Source organism: Lutra lutra, chromosome 18 (genome assembly GCF_902655055.1).
Source record: "Lutra lutra chromosome 18, mLutLut1.2, whole genome shotgun sequence".
Classification (NCBI taxonomy): Eukaryota; Metazoa; Chordata; class Mammalia; order Carnivora; family Mustelidae; genus Lutra; species Lutra lutra.
Window position 1 is genome coordinate 4,846,342 of NC_062295.1, and position 15,301 is coordinate 4,861,642.

General features: G+C 40.0%; 1 protein-coding gene across 5 annotated transcripts in view; it reads left to right on the forward strand.

The window, feature by feature from the left end:
- RBFOX1 (RNA binding fox-1 homolog 1) overlaps positions 1-15,301 on the forward strand; it is a 2,072,285-nt gene that overhangs the window by 634,572 nt on the left and 1,422,412 nt on the right. The gene's annotated exons all lie outside the window — the stretch shown is intronic.

Sequence of the window (15,301 nt, forward strand, 5' to 3'; positions counted from 1 at the left end):
TATACCCAAGTCTAGAGCTGTTAGGTAGGGAAGAAGTCAAGCCTAAAGATGGAATTGGGGGGGGGGGGCTGTCCACATATCACTGTATTAAAAGTCATCTTATCGAATGAATTTTTAAGGAGAGAGAATGGTACTAGAGAAGAGTTGATGTCTAGGAAATACGGTTCTGTAGAAAGATTGGCCCTGGGTTCGGGATGAAAACTTTGGGTCCATCTTGGCCTGGTTTTCCAGACCTCAACCTCAAGGTAGCCTTTGCAGTGATTTTAATAATAACTGGTATGTAAACTTTCAGGAAACATTATTTCCCAGACACGGAACATTTGGTTAAAGCCTGTATAATTTGAATTGATGTTGGCTTTGTCTCGAAGTCTCTCTCAGAGGGACAAATTGTGAGGAAACAAACATTATGTTGGATTATTATAGAGGGTGAGGGAAATAAGTTTGTTGGTTCCTTGGCCAGATGTCTAAGTATATGGTAAACGGAGTTAATGGATGTTGGGGAAGAGAAACACATGTGCAGTGCTGGCGTCCTTTCAGCAAAGCCAGGCAAGGTTGCTGATGAAGGACCCCTGCTGCTGGAAATGGAGTTGAAGATGTATTCTTGGACCCAAGGAGGAAACACAGAGGACACATTATCATATGGAATGATTACTTGGCTAATGAGCCTTGAGGGGCAGGAAAATTGACTACAAAACAAATTAAACCAGCACCTGACATTCTAATGTTCTGTATAAACAAGTAATAATGGCAGAGTGTGTGTGTGTGTGTGTGTGTGTGTGTGTGTGTATTCCCTTATACGAGCCCACTTATTTTAGCCAACTCCCTACAAATGTTGAGGATTACACTGACCAACTCCTCCTTCCCCCCAATTCATGGGCATGATACCATGTCTGAGGATGTGATTCAGCTTTTAGATATATCCTTTCTCTGTGACTGCTCTTGGCAGATGATGAAAGATGAAATTTCTCTGAAAAGCTCATCCCTTTGAATTGTGTTCCTGAGGAAGGAGGCCAGATGCCACATGACCAAAGCTTTAGAAAACTCCAGGATTTAAAAAAAAAAAAAAAAAAAAAGAGGGCGCCTGGGTGGCTCAGTGGTTAAAGCCTCTGCCTTCGGCTCAGGTCATGATCTCAGGGTCCTGGGATCGAGTCCCGCATCGGGCTCTCTGCTCAGCAGGGAGCCTGCCTCCTCCTCCTGTCTCTCTCTGTCTCTCTGTCTGCCTCTCTGCCTACTTGTGATCTGTCAAATAAAAAAAAAATAAAAAAAAAAAAGAAGAAAACTCCAGGATTTTTGGTGATGGGCATGCAAAACTGGGCTGTCTTCCATCTGCAATAAGGGCAGAGCCAGCCGGCCACAGACGGAAATACAGAGAAAGAAAAGGAAGTTAGGGGTTAAATTCCTCACAGATGGGATTATTTAATCCCAAAATGGAATGGTTTAGGGTGAGTGAATTCATTGTATATGGAGCCTTGTAAGGGTAGGGAGTACTTAGCTATGACAACAGTTGCCACAGCAATGTTTCATATATTCAATATTAGCTGTGTTTAGACTTTTTTTTTTTTAAGATTTACTTATTTATTTGAGAGAGAGTGAGGGAAAGAGGAAGAGAATCTGAAGCAGATCTGCACTGAGCACAGAGACCAATGCAGGTCTCAGTCCCATAACCGGGATCATGACATGAGCTGAAACCAAGAGTTGGACGCTTAACAGACTGAGCCACCCAAGTGCTTCCAGAATTTGTTTTAAGGGTTTTGTATCCATTATCTTATCTAATTTCACAATCACTGCAGATGGGCAGGGAGTAACTATGTTTTGTCCCTATTTTATACATAAATATGTAAAATGTCCTATAGATAAAGTAGTTTTCTTTGGGTTTCACAGCTAGGAAATATAATAAGCCAGTCTGGGGTCAGGGCTCAGGTAGTTGTACTCAGAGCTCTATTTGCAATGAGATGGAGGATGTACTCCCTTAATAAAGAGTGAGAAGACTGTGCTCCATAAAAAAAAAAGGCCAAGGTCTTTGTAGGATTTTACAATAGTTTTAATTTAAATATAGCCATTTACCTTATGGCTAATATGTGCTAAGAATTTGACCATAAAATTGCCTTATGGGATCTTGGGGTGTCTGGCTGGCTCAGCTAGAAGAGTATATGGTTCTTGATCTCAGAGTTGTGACTTTCAGCTCCACATTGGGTGTAGCAATTACTTAAATAAAAACTTTGGAAAATTACCATGTAGAATCTGATTTTATCCTTATAACAACTTCATGGAATAGGCATTATTATTTTTATTTTACATCCGAGGAAGTTGGCTGAGGAAAGCTAATTGGCCAAGGTCAGGCAGTTACACTTGGCTGAGTTGGGATTTGAGTTCTGATCTCTGCCTCTGTTACTCAAAACTGAAAACATTATTTCTCAGTACATTAATATAAGCAGAGAGGAGTTTATTTTACAAATCCAGTGGAATGTGTAGCCTGAGTTCTCTATACCTTTTGAAGTTCGCTGATTTTTGGAAACAACAATACAACTATGAAGTCTAACTTTTTTTTTTTTTAACTTAGAGTTTTCTTCTAGATCTCGGATTTCTTTCTAATGATCAGTGCTTCTGAATTAGCTCTAGCCTCTAATGCTTATTTCTCTTTAAGAATGGCTCATCTTCGCCATTCACCAGTAACCTACGAAATTGCGATTTCTTCTGTTCTGCCGCTGAAATTTCATTATTTAATGCTCCTGATAATAATACTGGATGCACGTTTCTGGATTAAAGTGTGTGCCTTCTCAAATGATGTACCCTGGAAAGGTTATTATTAATAAAGGTAGTATTAAAACACCACAAATAACTCTGTAACCTTGCTTAGGCTTAATAAATTCCCTGCAGAAAATTATTTGCAGTAAACTCTTAAAATTCAGCTCACTTTTAATATACTGTGGCCTTTAGTGACCCTTATCATTCATTACATACCAGTGACCTTTCCGCAGTTGAGAAGGGTAGTTGCAACAGCTTTTGGGTATTAATACTATAAGAGGTAGATACGGTTTTCATTCTTTGCTACTGATAATTAATTCATGTACTTTAAAGGTATTGCATTATTTCTCATATGACACAGTCTGTGATGGTTTCATAAGGGCATGGGATATAAATGGTTATCTTGGCTAAAGTGGGTTTCCATCATTTTTAGACACTGTGTTCTACAGTAATACTTAGACAGGGACTAGGCTTGGAAGGAACCATGCCAGGCTATAGGGAACTTCATCAGCATCTTACATCATCCTCTGTGGATTTTTTTTAAGAGAAAATTTTCGTTATGCAAAACATTGAGCCTGTACCAAAGTAAAGAGACTAGCATAAAGAACCACCATATAGCCATCTCTCCGATTCAGTAATTATCAAGGTGTAGGTAATGTTTTTCCATCTATGCCCTTGATCACTCTCCCTGCTCAGGCTCATGTTACTTTGAAGCAAATACCAGACATCCTATCGTTGTTTCTATAAATATTTCAGTTTGCATTTCTAAAGGACAAAAAGGCTTTTGCTTCTCTGTTTTAATTTTAATTAATTTAATTTTTATTGTAGTGAACACTTGGGATCGATCCTTTCAACAAATTTTTAAGTGCATAATATAGTGTTATTAACTATAGGTACAGTGTGGTACAGCAGGTCTCTAGAACTTACTGTCTTGCCTAACTAAAACTTTATACCTTTGAATAGCTACAAACCATCTCACCCTCCCCCAGCCCTTGACAAGCCACCATTCTCTGTTTCTGTTGGTTTGACTCTTTTAGGTCCTTAATGTAAGTGGAATTGTGCAGTACTTATCCTTCTCTGTCTGGCTTATTTCATGGAGCATAATGTCCTCTAGATTTATCCATATTGGTACATGTGGCAGTAATTCCTTCTTTTTAAAACCGGATAATGTTCCATCATATGCATATAGCATATTGTCTTCATTCATTCATCAGTGGATATTTGGGTTATTTCCTTATCTTGGCTGTTGTTTTGTTCCTTTAACATCTTGCTTCTTCAACCTCTATGTGCCTTGTTTTCCGAATCTGTAAAATGGGAATAATGATAATAATATCTGCATCATGGAGTCTTGGGTGTATTAGACGGGGTTGTCTATGGCTTGGGTACACTGTGAGTGCTACGTAAGTTATCAGTTGATCTGTTGTGACTGGTAGCAGTAATCAGGCTTCAGTAGTAATGTCTGTTGATGCTGGTGTTACTGTCCTATATCCCAGCAATTTTACCTGGGTCTAGACTTTCCTCTAAACTGGAAGCATCTTCAGAGCAAGAGTCATATCTTAGCAACTTTTAAAAAAGATTTTATTTATTTATTTATTTGAGAGGGAGAGCTCAAGGGAGAGAACACAAGCAGGGAGAGCAGCAGAGGGAGAGGGAGAAGCAGACGTCCCACTGAGCAGAGAGCCCAGTGTGGGGTTTGATCTCAGGACTCTGGGATCGTGACCTGAGCTGAAGGAAGCCACTTAGCCAACTGAGCCATCCAAGCGGCCAGGCAATTTTTGTTTTCCTCAAGGCCAAACAGGGTGTGCATAGTAAGCTCTCAGTTATTATATGCCAGTTTTTATGTCATGTATATAGTGGGAATTATGCATGTAATTCCTTCTCCCAGTCTTGCATCCTAGTTGGGAACAGTAAACAGTGAAATAATACCATCTGGTACAGAAAGGTGTTGAAGATCAGGAAGTGCAAAGAGAGTTTGAAAGCACAGAGAGAGGGAAGAATGGGTTAAGCCATTGGGGAGTGCCTGGTCTTGAAGAAGGGGCTGGATAAAGAGTAGCAGGGAGTTCCTTCTAAGAGGGGAAAGAGTAAGAACATCAGAGTAGGCTGGACAGGAGGTGGGTACCCTCAGTGTCTGAATCTAAACAAATAAACTATTTCATTGAGTATTAGTGAATCAAATAAAAACTGAAATGGAAATAAACATGGCCTTAGGAAATAAGAGCATCAGTCACAGTTTTATCTTTTGGAGTAAAATAATGTATTAATATTCATATTCACCACCGAACCCCAGATGAAGTTGTCAGTAAAACATTATTCTGCTTATAATCTTACCTTACACAGGAAAGAGCTCTTCGAATGTAGATGGATTTCCCCAGTGTCCTCGTCTGTGCCTTCCTTTGTACATTCAAGAGGATGCCTCGTGGTGATGGCTATAACTCAGGAAACTTTTATTTTTTTATTTTTTTAAAAGATTTTATTTATTTATTTGACAGAGATCACAAGTAGGCAGAGATGCAGGCAGAGAGAGAGGGAGAAGCAGGCTCCCCGCTCCGAAACGGGGCTGGATCCCAGGACCCTGAGATCATGACCTGAGCCGAAGGCAGAGGCTTAACCCACTGAGCCACCCAGGCACCCCAAACTCAGGAAACTTTTAGCTGTGTGTGGAAGAAGCTGAAATCTCAGGCTTCTCTCCTACACATCAAATGTTTGCTTCACCTTTTGGTTTGTACTGATTTGCTTATTAGGAAACACAATATAAAATGCTGAAAAGGGGCAGGGAAGAATTATGATTGTATTATATATATGTTTTATATATATCTTATATATAAATATATACATTTAAAGAAATGTATGGATAATATTGTAATTTCATAATTATAACAGTGGCTGGCATGTTTTGAACTCGGTGACCAGCACTGGTACAACTATATCTCCTCCTGTCAGGTTCCCTGTCTTTCCCATGTGGCTGACATATTCCAGCTTTGAGAGTTAATGCAACATGTTCTAGTTCAAAGGATGACTCAGATGAGGTTGAAGGGCATATACTACGGGACATCTGGACTATCCTTCATATTGGATCTATGTACGTGCACACTGGAGAAAAGAATCATGATTTTGTTGTTATTTGTTTAGAACCAATCAGTGCTATGAAAATTCTTGTTCAAATCTCAAGTTCCCCTCTGCCTTTGAAGTTTAATATGTTTCTAAGCTTGAAACTCACAGGTTTGCCTGCATCTTCACATAGGATTTGTCAGTCGGAGATAAAGCTGCTATTGTCCACTGTCTACTATTTTACATTTAGCCAGGGGCTACTATTGGCTACTATTTTAAATTTTTTATTTTTCATAAATATTTGCAAACGGAGCGCATAGAACCATGCGTCATGGAAGTCTATTCTTTGGCGAGGGACTGTGTGTAGATGGCATGTTAACGGTATTTCAATAATAAAAAAAATAAAAATCTTAAATTTGAAAAAAAGAAAAAAATAAAGTACTGCATTATTATGAAAGAAATTTTTTTGAAAACCTTAAGTGTTGGAGTCTGCTAAGCAAAGGATTTGAAGATTGAATAAATCAGCAAATAGCACACATGATTTCCCCCCCCCTTTGTCTCTTTCCTTTCCTCCCTCTCCTCCCTCTTCTTCTTCCTCTTCCCCTTCCTCTCCTATCTCCTCTCTGTCTCCTCCTATATTCCCCCTCTGTTTCTTCCCCTTGACCCCTTTTCTCTTTTCCTCCTTAACCCATTTGTATTTGAGTAAAGGTCACTGTTGACATCCCATTGGGACATCTCTAGAAAAGGAAAATAAAAATCTTGTGACTCATCTCTGCAGGGAATTGGCAGGCCAGCCCTCCTTTACTTCTCTTCTTCCTATATCCCAACCCCTGTACCTGAAGAGGTACAGCCTGAAGAGGCTGACATGGTTGTTGACCAAATCAGTGAAAATGATCGTTTAGCACCAACGTGGGCAGGTCTTGGTGTGATAAGCACTAGGAATATGTCAAAGAGATGGTCTGTGAGAGGTACATCATGAAATCACATCTGCAGCTATCCTGTTGGTCATCAGTGATGAATATTTGAGACAGTGGCTAGACTGAACATCTCATGAAGAATTAAGATAGCTCTGAGACACCAAAAATGAGCTGCGCGCAGAAAGAACAAAGAGCAAGTACAGATTAGTCACTAAAGTACTGATGTGGCACTTGATTTGACTGCTGTTTTTATGATACCATTCCTCCAGAGTGAAAAGTAAGTTGGTGTTTGTAAATGCCCTGGTGACAGGAATCTCTTTTTCCCTGAAGAAGGAGATCCATGTAGAACTGAATTTTCCCAGAGAACACAAGAGCAGGGGAGAAGCAATAAATCAAGTGAGTTTTTATGATCCCTATAAGCAAAAACATACTTCGGTTGTGATGGATTGTGATGGAGAGTAAATGAGATTGCATGGAGGCTATGTACTGATGTTGGTACTTACAGTGCTTAAACGTATCGCCTGCCTCCTCTAAATGCAGCTCCTTCGTTGGCTTTCTGTGATGCAGGAAATATCAGAATAATGAGCTGTTTTTCCCCCTGTCTTCATACTTTAATATCATGCAACTGTTTATTAATAAGCTCCAACCCCCAAAGGATTTTTCTAATCCTATTCTAATATCAGACTAAATTTAATAAGATCCATTCTTGTCCTGACTGCATATGCCTTATTCATTCATTTATTCAACTAATATTTATTGAGGGTCTCCTATGATGACAGGCACAGGGTTGGGCTTTGGGAATAAAATGTTGAAACAAGACAGGCTTGGTCTGTGCCTGCAAATGGGGACAGACCAAAAGGGGAAAAGAAGAGCAAAGGCGCTGAGCTAAGAATGTGACCAGGCATTTAAGGGCATCTATAGTTTCTCTATTTTAATGACTTAGAGATTTGGGGAAAGACCAGAGTTTAGAATATTTTGGGGGGGGGGGCAAAAAAAAGGAAGGAAGGAAGGATTGTCTCCGAGGACTGTGGAGGGGAAATGTCTTGCTGTTTTCTCATTTTGGCAGGCCCCCTTGGCCTTGTTGAAATTTTACGATGGTTTGCTATGTTCCTTTGAGGGAAACGTAACTTTATTCAGGTTACCAGAAGTAGGCAACTGCTCAGTTGAATTCCTGATGCAAGACAAGATGTCTTGCTGATGGTAAGGTCAAAGAGGAGGGGAAATCTTCAGAGGGAATGAAAGCCTGAAGGCTTCACTTCAGACAAAGGCCTGACCCAGGCTTTTCACACTTGAAAGGATGCCAGATTTCAAAGGGGGCAGTGCCAAAGGAGCTAAAGGCAGACATATGGGAAGCCTTGTGAAAAGAGGGATTTTGTTTGAAATGAGTTTGAGGACTTGCTGAGTTTGAGGGTCGAACAGAAAAATGCAACTGCATTCTTTTTAATCACAGAAATTCTTGGTATAATAATTTTCTATCAGGAATATGAGTGTTTATTGGTTATCATTGTCTCTCCCTCCTCCTCCACGTGGTTGTGCCAGAGACCCTACTTTGGCAGCTTCTTGTACTGGCTTAGAACTATTTTTCAGATGGGGCTGTTGTTTACATTGGTTTAAAGCTCTCAAGAGCCATCTTCACGAAAGTTATGATGTCTTGATGACACCAAGGCAGCATTGTTCAGAAAGTACTGAGATCAGTCTTGTATGTGTGTCCATTCTTTAGTCCGCCCATCCATCCATCCATCCATCCATCCATCCATCCATCCATCCATGTATCCATCCATCATTAATGTTATTAAGGGCAGCCACACCGTTCCCCTCGATCACTTACCTAGGTATTCCTACCAGTGAAAGTGGAACGACTATTTCAGACTCTGTAACTGGGGAACCAAGGGAAACAATGACTATAAATGAACGTCACATCTCCGAAAAAGCAAACAGCACATGTTCTACTAATCATTGTGCTGCTTTCTCTTTTCATAAAAGTCATAATTTGCACATAAGGAGTTAGGATTTGGCAGGAGGGAGGATGAAAGCAGAGTGAGGGTTTAAATTTTTCCCGGGAGTTCAGATGTCTTTTGGAAATCAAGGTAGCTATGAAGGAGGATCCAGAACAAAAGACAAGTAAATCCTGATTTCTGAGAGAGAATCTTGACCAAACAGTGGTGGTTCTAAACATAAATTAAACCAGGAGGACTGAAAAGCGATACATGACTTATAAAGATGACTGGCTCTTGTCCAGGAGCCTGGGGTATGGTGATTTCTATGGAGAAGGCCTGATTTAAATCTTTTACTATTTGATTCTTTTTAATGTCCTATTTACTCTGCCCTTTTAAAAATTTTGTATTTTTAAGGGATAGTGAGTGCTTTAAAAGAGAAATATTTCAAGTTCATGTTTGCTGTGGGGAGGAGAGTTTGTGTTTAAATTGCTTCTTTGGGTAAATAGATGTATTTTTGACATGGGAGGTTATTCAAACTGAGCATCTCTCGGTTTTATGTGTTATGTTTCTTCTTTCTTCTCCCTGTGTTGTTTTACTTTTAGAAGCTGAAACGGGGCCTTGGCCATCTGTTTATCCATTTCAGCCAAATTCACCATTCAGATAATGTACATTTCACAACTTAAGCCCACTTAGAGATCACTTTTCACCACTTAAAGAGCATTTAGCCATGATTCCAGGAATAGAAATTGTATCCTGAGACCCATAATGACTTGATGGGAGAATAAAGGATCATTTGTTATGCAGCAAGTATAAAATTATAACAACTTCCCTCTGTGTTTACAGATGAAGGACACTCTGGCTCTGGAAGGTGAGGGGGGGTAAGAGTCTCTACTCTATTTGTTGATTTTCCCACTCTATTTGTTGTCTTGGAAACAGATATAGGACATAGCATTTAAGGAAATAGATAATTGTCACCATTTGGACCTAAAATTAGGATTAGGATTTTTTACATAAAACAAGAATGGAAGAAATTTTACTTATTAATTAGGAGGAATAAGCTTGTAGCTACTGTGTTCTGATTTTGGCTCTCGAATTCTTAACCACGGTATGGCTAAGAGGATGTGTCATGTCTTTGTCTGTAAGATGGTGACAGTAAGAGCAGGCCCCTCCTAGTATTGATATGGGAGTTAAATGAGTTAATAGATGTAAAACACTTAGAACAATGTCTGGTACATACCACATTTTCTGTAAGTCTTCACTGTTATTCTAGGCTATTAATATGCTGTTACGTGAAGCTCACTGTAATAATCTTATGAGACTAGCTCTCCTTATAATGCTTTAGCTTGACCTTTTGCAAAGTATCTCTTCAAATTCAACCTCTAAATTAGCAGTTCAATAGACTTTGATGTTTGTTTCCTGCCTTGCTTGTGGTGGTATAAACAGAAGTCCACTACATGAGTTTGTCTGAGGCAATAAAAAATCAGAATCAATGTTACTGATCATTTGCCTAAAAGTACCCTAAATCTACCCTTATTATCTTAAGACAAGAAATTATCTTGGAAAGATTCAGAACTATTTTCCAGAACCTGAGGGCACAGAGTTTAATCACAGAACCCAAAGGGGAGACAGTTCAGTCAGTTACTCGTGAAGAACTGAAAACAGGGAGAAGAGTCTGTAGGAGTTAGGTCCGTCACACTGTCTTTTCAGGACTACCTGGAATCTACACTGTTGTATTCTCTCTGCAGATTTTCCCCCTGTATATGGCACATGGAGAAGCATGGCTGCCCTGCATCTCATCCTACTCTACCCACAAGACAGATAAAAATCAATGTATTCATTTAAAATTACCGAAGATAGAAACTGGTTGGCCTGGCCCTTGCCAGAAGTCACCCCTAGTCCAACCCATCGGACTAGAGAACTGGGGTCTTGATGCCTAACCTACCTGGGCAGGGAGTGGGGGAGATGGAAGGATAGGTTCTACCAGAAGGGATTTTAGAAGGTCAGGGTTCCACTACACTACTACAAATTCATTGACAAGTTAAGAAGCTGGTATATGATAGGGTCCGTGATCAAAGGAGCAAGACTGATACAAAGCGAAGGTCAAGCAAAGCTTTATTTCGCGCCAAGCATCGAGAATCACACCGACCAATTGGGGCCGCCTCTTACAGAGAGGGTGACCCCTCCCTGCCTTACAGACTAACTTTTATAGAGCAAAGGCCATGTGGTTGAGCCTGGCCACACACAGGTGGCCAATGAGATTGCAATACACAGAGAAAGTTGCATAGTCATGCTAGGTCACACACCGGTGGCCAATTGAATTACAATTTACCCTATAGTAGATATTTGAACTAGCCTATCACTTTGGTCAGAATTGGCACCCAAAAGGTGGGGCCCACACTCCTTGGTAGCTAGGGAGACAGTATGCATGCTCCACCGATTGGATGTCTCCACCTGGCCTGACCTGCTCTTGTATTTGGGCTCTGTTACCTGGGACTTGTCGACCATATTTTACTAGTTTCCCGGGCTTGCTTTTAAGTAAGTCCCCTGGGTGGGGGGGGCAGGGTCAGTTTAAGTTTTACTGCATAAACAACAAAATGGCTGTTCAACCGAGATGGAGCTGCTCTGGCTAAATAGGGCCTTACAGTATGCCAAATTTCCAAATGTTTATTTGCCTAAATAATTAGACTATATTGAACTTGTTCTTTGTAATGTCAGAGAACTAAAGTCGATGGGTATAAGTGACAAGGGTCAGATTTTAAGTCCCAAGGAAGGAATTTTGAAAAATATGAAAATTACATATATAAATTATATATAAATATAAAATATGTATTTAAGTTATGGATGAACCTCTCTTTATATAGAGAGATACACTATATCCATATCTATATCTTATCTATGTATCTATATCTAAAGAGATGTCTCTCTATATCTCTCATCTGTCTTTCTATTGAAAGAGATTTTATTGTGGGAGCTGGTAAGCCTGAAATTTATAAGGCAGATTGTCAGGCTAAAGATTCAGACAGGAGTTGATGTTGTAGTCTTGAGGCTGAAATCTGTAGGCCTTCAGCCTGGAAACTGACAGAATTTCTACATTACAGTCTTGATATAGAATTCCTTCTCCAGGAAACTTGTCTTTGCTCTTAAGGCCTTCAACTGTTTCTATGAGGCCCACCACATCATGGCAGATCATCTGCTTTACTTACAGTCAACTGATTATAGATGTTAATCACATCTACAAAATCCCTTCAGAGCAACCATTTTAGACTGGGCACCATAGCCCAGCCAAGCTGACAAAATTAACCATCATACCATCCTACACCATCTTGATGAGTCTGATCTTTTCATAGTGGCAAGAAAAGGGCAAGAAAGGCAACAAAGCCAACAGGGCAGATGATTCCACGTTTAGCACCTGAAATGACAACTCACCAGGAGAATAAGTTTCAACTGAGTCTCCCAGGGCAGGCTACCTTACACATAGTGTGGGTACCAAGAACATGGATAAATCAGTGTGGATTTATTAGCATTTAATTTACGGTTTCTAGTCTGGAGCATGTTTCTGGAAGAGAAATGGCAGACATACTATTTGTCCAGTATTCCATCACTAGTCTTTCTTTCTCTCTATCTGACATCTTATATCCTTATGTATTTTTCAACCAAAATTTTCCTCCCCGATCACATGTCTTCTAACAACTACCACTCAGAGTCCTCCCAAATTCCTCCCAACACTGGGGCTCTTAAGACTACCTTTTACTCCACTGTTGATATCATCATTTATTCTATTTTCAAGTGTGGTATTCATTACAGTGCCATCAGCGTGAGGAGAGGGGGCCTGTCACCAGGGCAACCAGAAACGCAGCATGTACATCCCCTCCTTAGTGGATGTCTCCTTCCCTCTTGGTAGGATTCCAGCTGTGTCTTTGATTCATTCCATGTATGTGGTCACTGGAATGTAGACACTTGACAGCCTCCTCATCCTTAACTTGTCTGTCTTTATATAGCCCACTAGCCAAGACCTGCAGTCTAAAATCCACTGGTTTATAACCTTTAATTTCTGCAAATGCAACAGAGAATATTTCCAAGTGCATTTAACCACATGGTTAGATCTTTACAAACATTCCAACCTGTAATCCTCTAAAATTTTATTTATTTACTACATATTCTAATGCATGTCCCTCCTCTAGTATGATACATTTTTCTCCTGATCAATACTACCCATTAATACTGAGCTCTTCATCACTGAAGGTATCCAGCTACATGACCATCTCTCTACCTAGACTTTTTAAAGACTATTGCATTATAAAGGAGGTTGGAATAGGTGACCTATTAATTCTTTAAAAATCTTCAGCTATAGGTTTACTTCATATCCATAAGTTTCCCCCACATATATAATTTAGTTATGGTAGATCTGTGAAAATGAAGACATCTGAAACATTGCAAACGCAAACATCAGTGCAGAATGTATACATGCAGTTTTCCATATTCTTCTCTTTACCTCCATAAAACCACTCAATTTATGACTAATTTGATTAAATTTATCTTTGATGGTATACGTGAGGAAGTGGGACTATAAGGGGACAATCTAATAAGAAAATCCATTCTTACATTTTCTACTTGGTCAGAATACATAACAATTTTTAGTAGGATCTATGTGTGTATGTTTCTTGGTAGTATACTCCTAGATTTTGCCCTTGATCAGTCATTTCCAAACTTGACATCGTATTTGAATCATACACACACACACACACACACCACACCCCCTCTCTGAGCCCAGGACATGGAGAATATGAGTCACTTGGTCTGGAGTAAAGCCCAGTATCTGTAATTAAAAAAAAAACAACACATAAAAACTCCAGCCCATCTTATGGATTCCTAGGCGGGTTTGGGAATTATTTCTGGTTCTGGGGGAAACAGTTTGAATGCCGTTACACATACTTCTTACTGCAGGCATTCTCTTCCCCATGCTGCCTTCCACTGCGGTCATAGATTGTTTCAAAGCCTCTAATATGCTCATCCTCTTTTCACCCTCTCTCCTGTCTGCTTCTTCCTTAACTAATGATTTCATGTGTCGTCAGCCTGCTCAGAAATCATCAGAGGTCTGTCAGCAGCTTCAGGAGCAAATTCTCATCTTTGATATGGGCTTTCAAGAGCCTCTAAGCATTTGGGAGATGATACAATGTGACTATAAGACCTGGCTTGAATGCTGACTCCTCCTCTGTAGACCTACTAAATTTTAGGCAGCATCATTTCATGTAATCCTTTTGACTCCAACTCTGTGAGATGGATATCCCGGTTTCCCGGATGAGAAAACCCAGGCTCAGTTGGTTGAAGTAATTAATTTAATTGCTTAAGTAAAGATTACTTGGGGTGTGGATTTTAGCTGAGGTGTCTCTCCAAAATGTTGGATTTCTCCAGTATGATGTGTTCTCTCTTGATGTCAGTCAGCATAAGGGTTCCCAATCCTGATAATTTGGAAAGTGTTTTAGGAATGAGATATATTTCCTGTTCATTTTAATATTAAGAAGTGTAATTGAGACATGTCGTTGCGAGGGTAAGTGGAAAGCACTAATTAAAAAACATTCCAATTTCTAAGGCTGAAGAACATCAGCTATTATTGAAAATGTAGGCCTTAGGAGGAAAAAAGCATTTATTCAAATACAATAATGCTAAATTAGATGCTATTGGGAAATAGGACCACATACAAGATGGCTATTCAGTGTTTTTAGTATTGTCCGTGAACAATCAAGGGATGGATGCCTTTTTAATATGCTATTCTAAAAATGTAAATAGAACATGTGATTTTAGACAGTAGGAACTCATTATGTCAGAATTTAGATTCTCTGGATAGCCAACTGCAAAGGGCAGGTAAGTTTCCAGAAATAGACGGGGGTTTGGCCAGAAATGGCTGTGGGTACACTGTGCCAAGCATTGGCCTTTGCCAGGTGCCTGCCGTGATGTCAAGGATACAAGCTGAAGCTAGCCATATGGTTCTTGGAGTCTCTCTGTTCATTGCACACTCCGCTCAGAGTTGGAGACATGGGCTTTTCTTTATCTGCAGGAGAAGGTAATTGCTTTAGACTTAACAGGCTGAGCTTGACCCTTGAGTCACCATCACGCTGCATTATGAAACGCAGCATCAGCGGTGGTGCTCCTGGCGGACAGGGAGGGAGGAGAGGGGAGGGAGGGTGGCGTCTAAGTTATCAACATGGCGCAGTTTAAATGTCAGGCTCTGCGATTTACAAGTGATCTGAGATTCATGGGAAAGGCAATGGAAAAGTCATTCTCTACACCCCTCTCCCTCGTGTTATAAAATTGAGTATGTCATAAATTCCGTGCATTGCTAAGTTCGTGGTGCTTCTGTAGGCAGGCATTAAAAATAGAACTCCTTACATCTTTGATTCTTGCCTAGAGAGCGTCCAGGCCAAGTGTACATACAGACATTAAGCTGCCTTTTATCTCACTTTTTCATTTTGGGGCCTCTGTTCTTGAAAGCCAAACACTTTTTCAGAGACAACCTGTGTCTGATGTAGCTTCGTTTTGTTAACAACAGAGTGAATAGGGGTGGATAAACAGGAAAGACAAGCGAATGCCTGGGTAGGAATTTTAAAGTTTTGTTGAAAACAAAATAGAAATAAATCACTAGTACCACTATAGTAG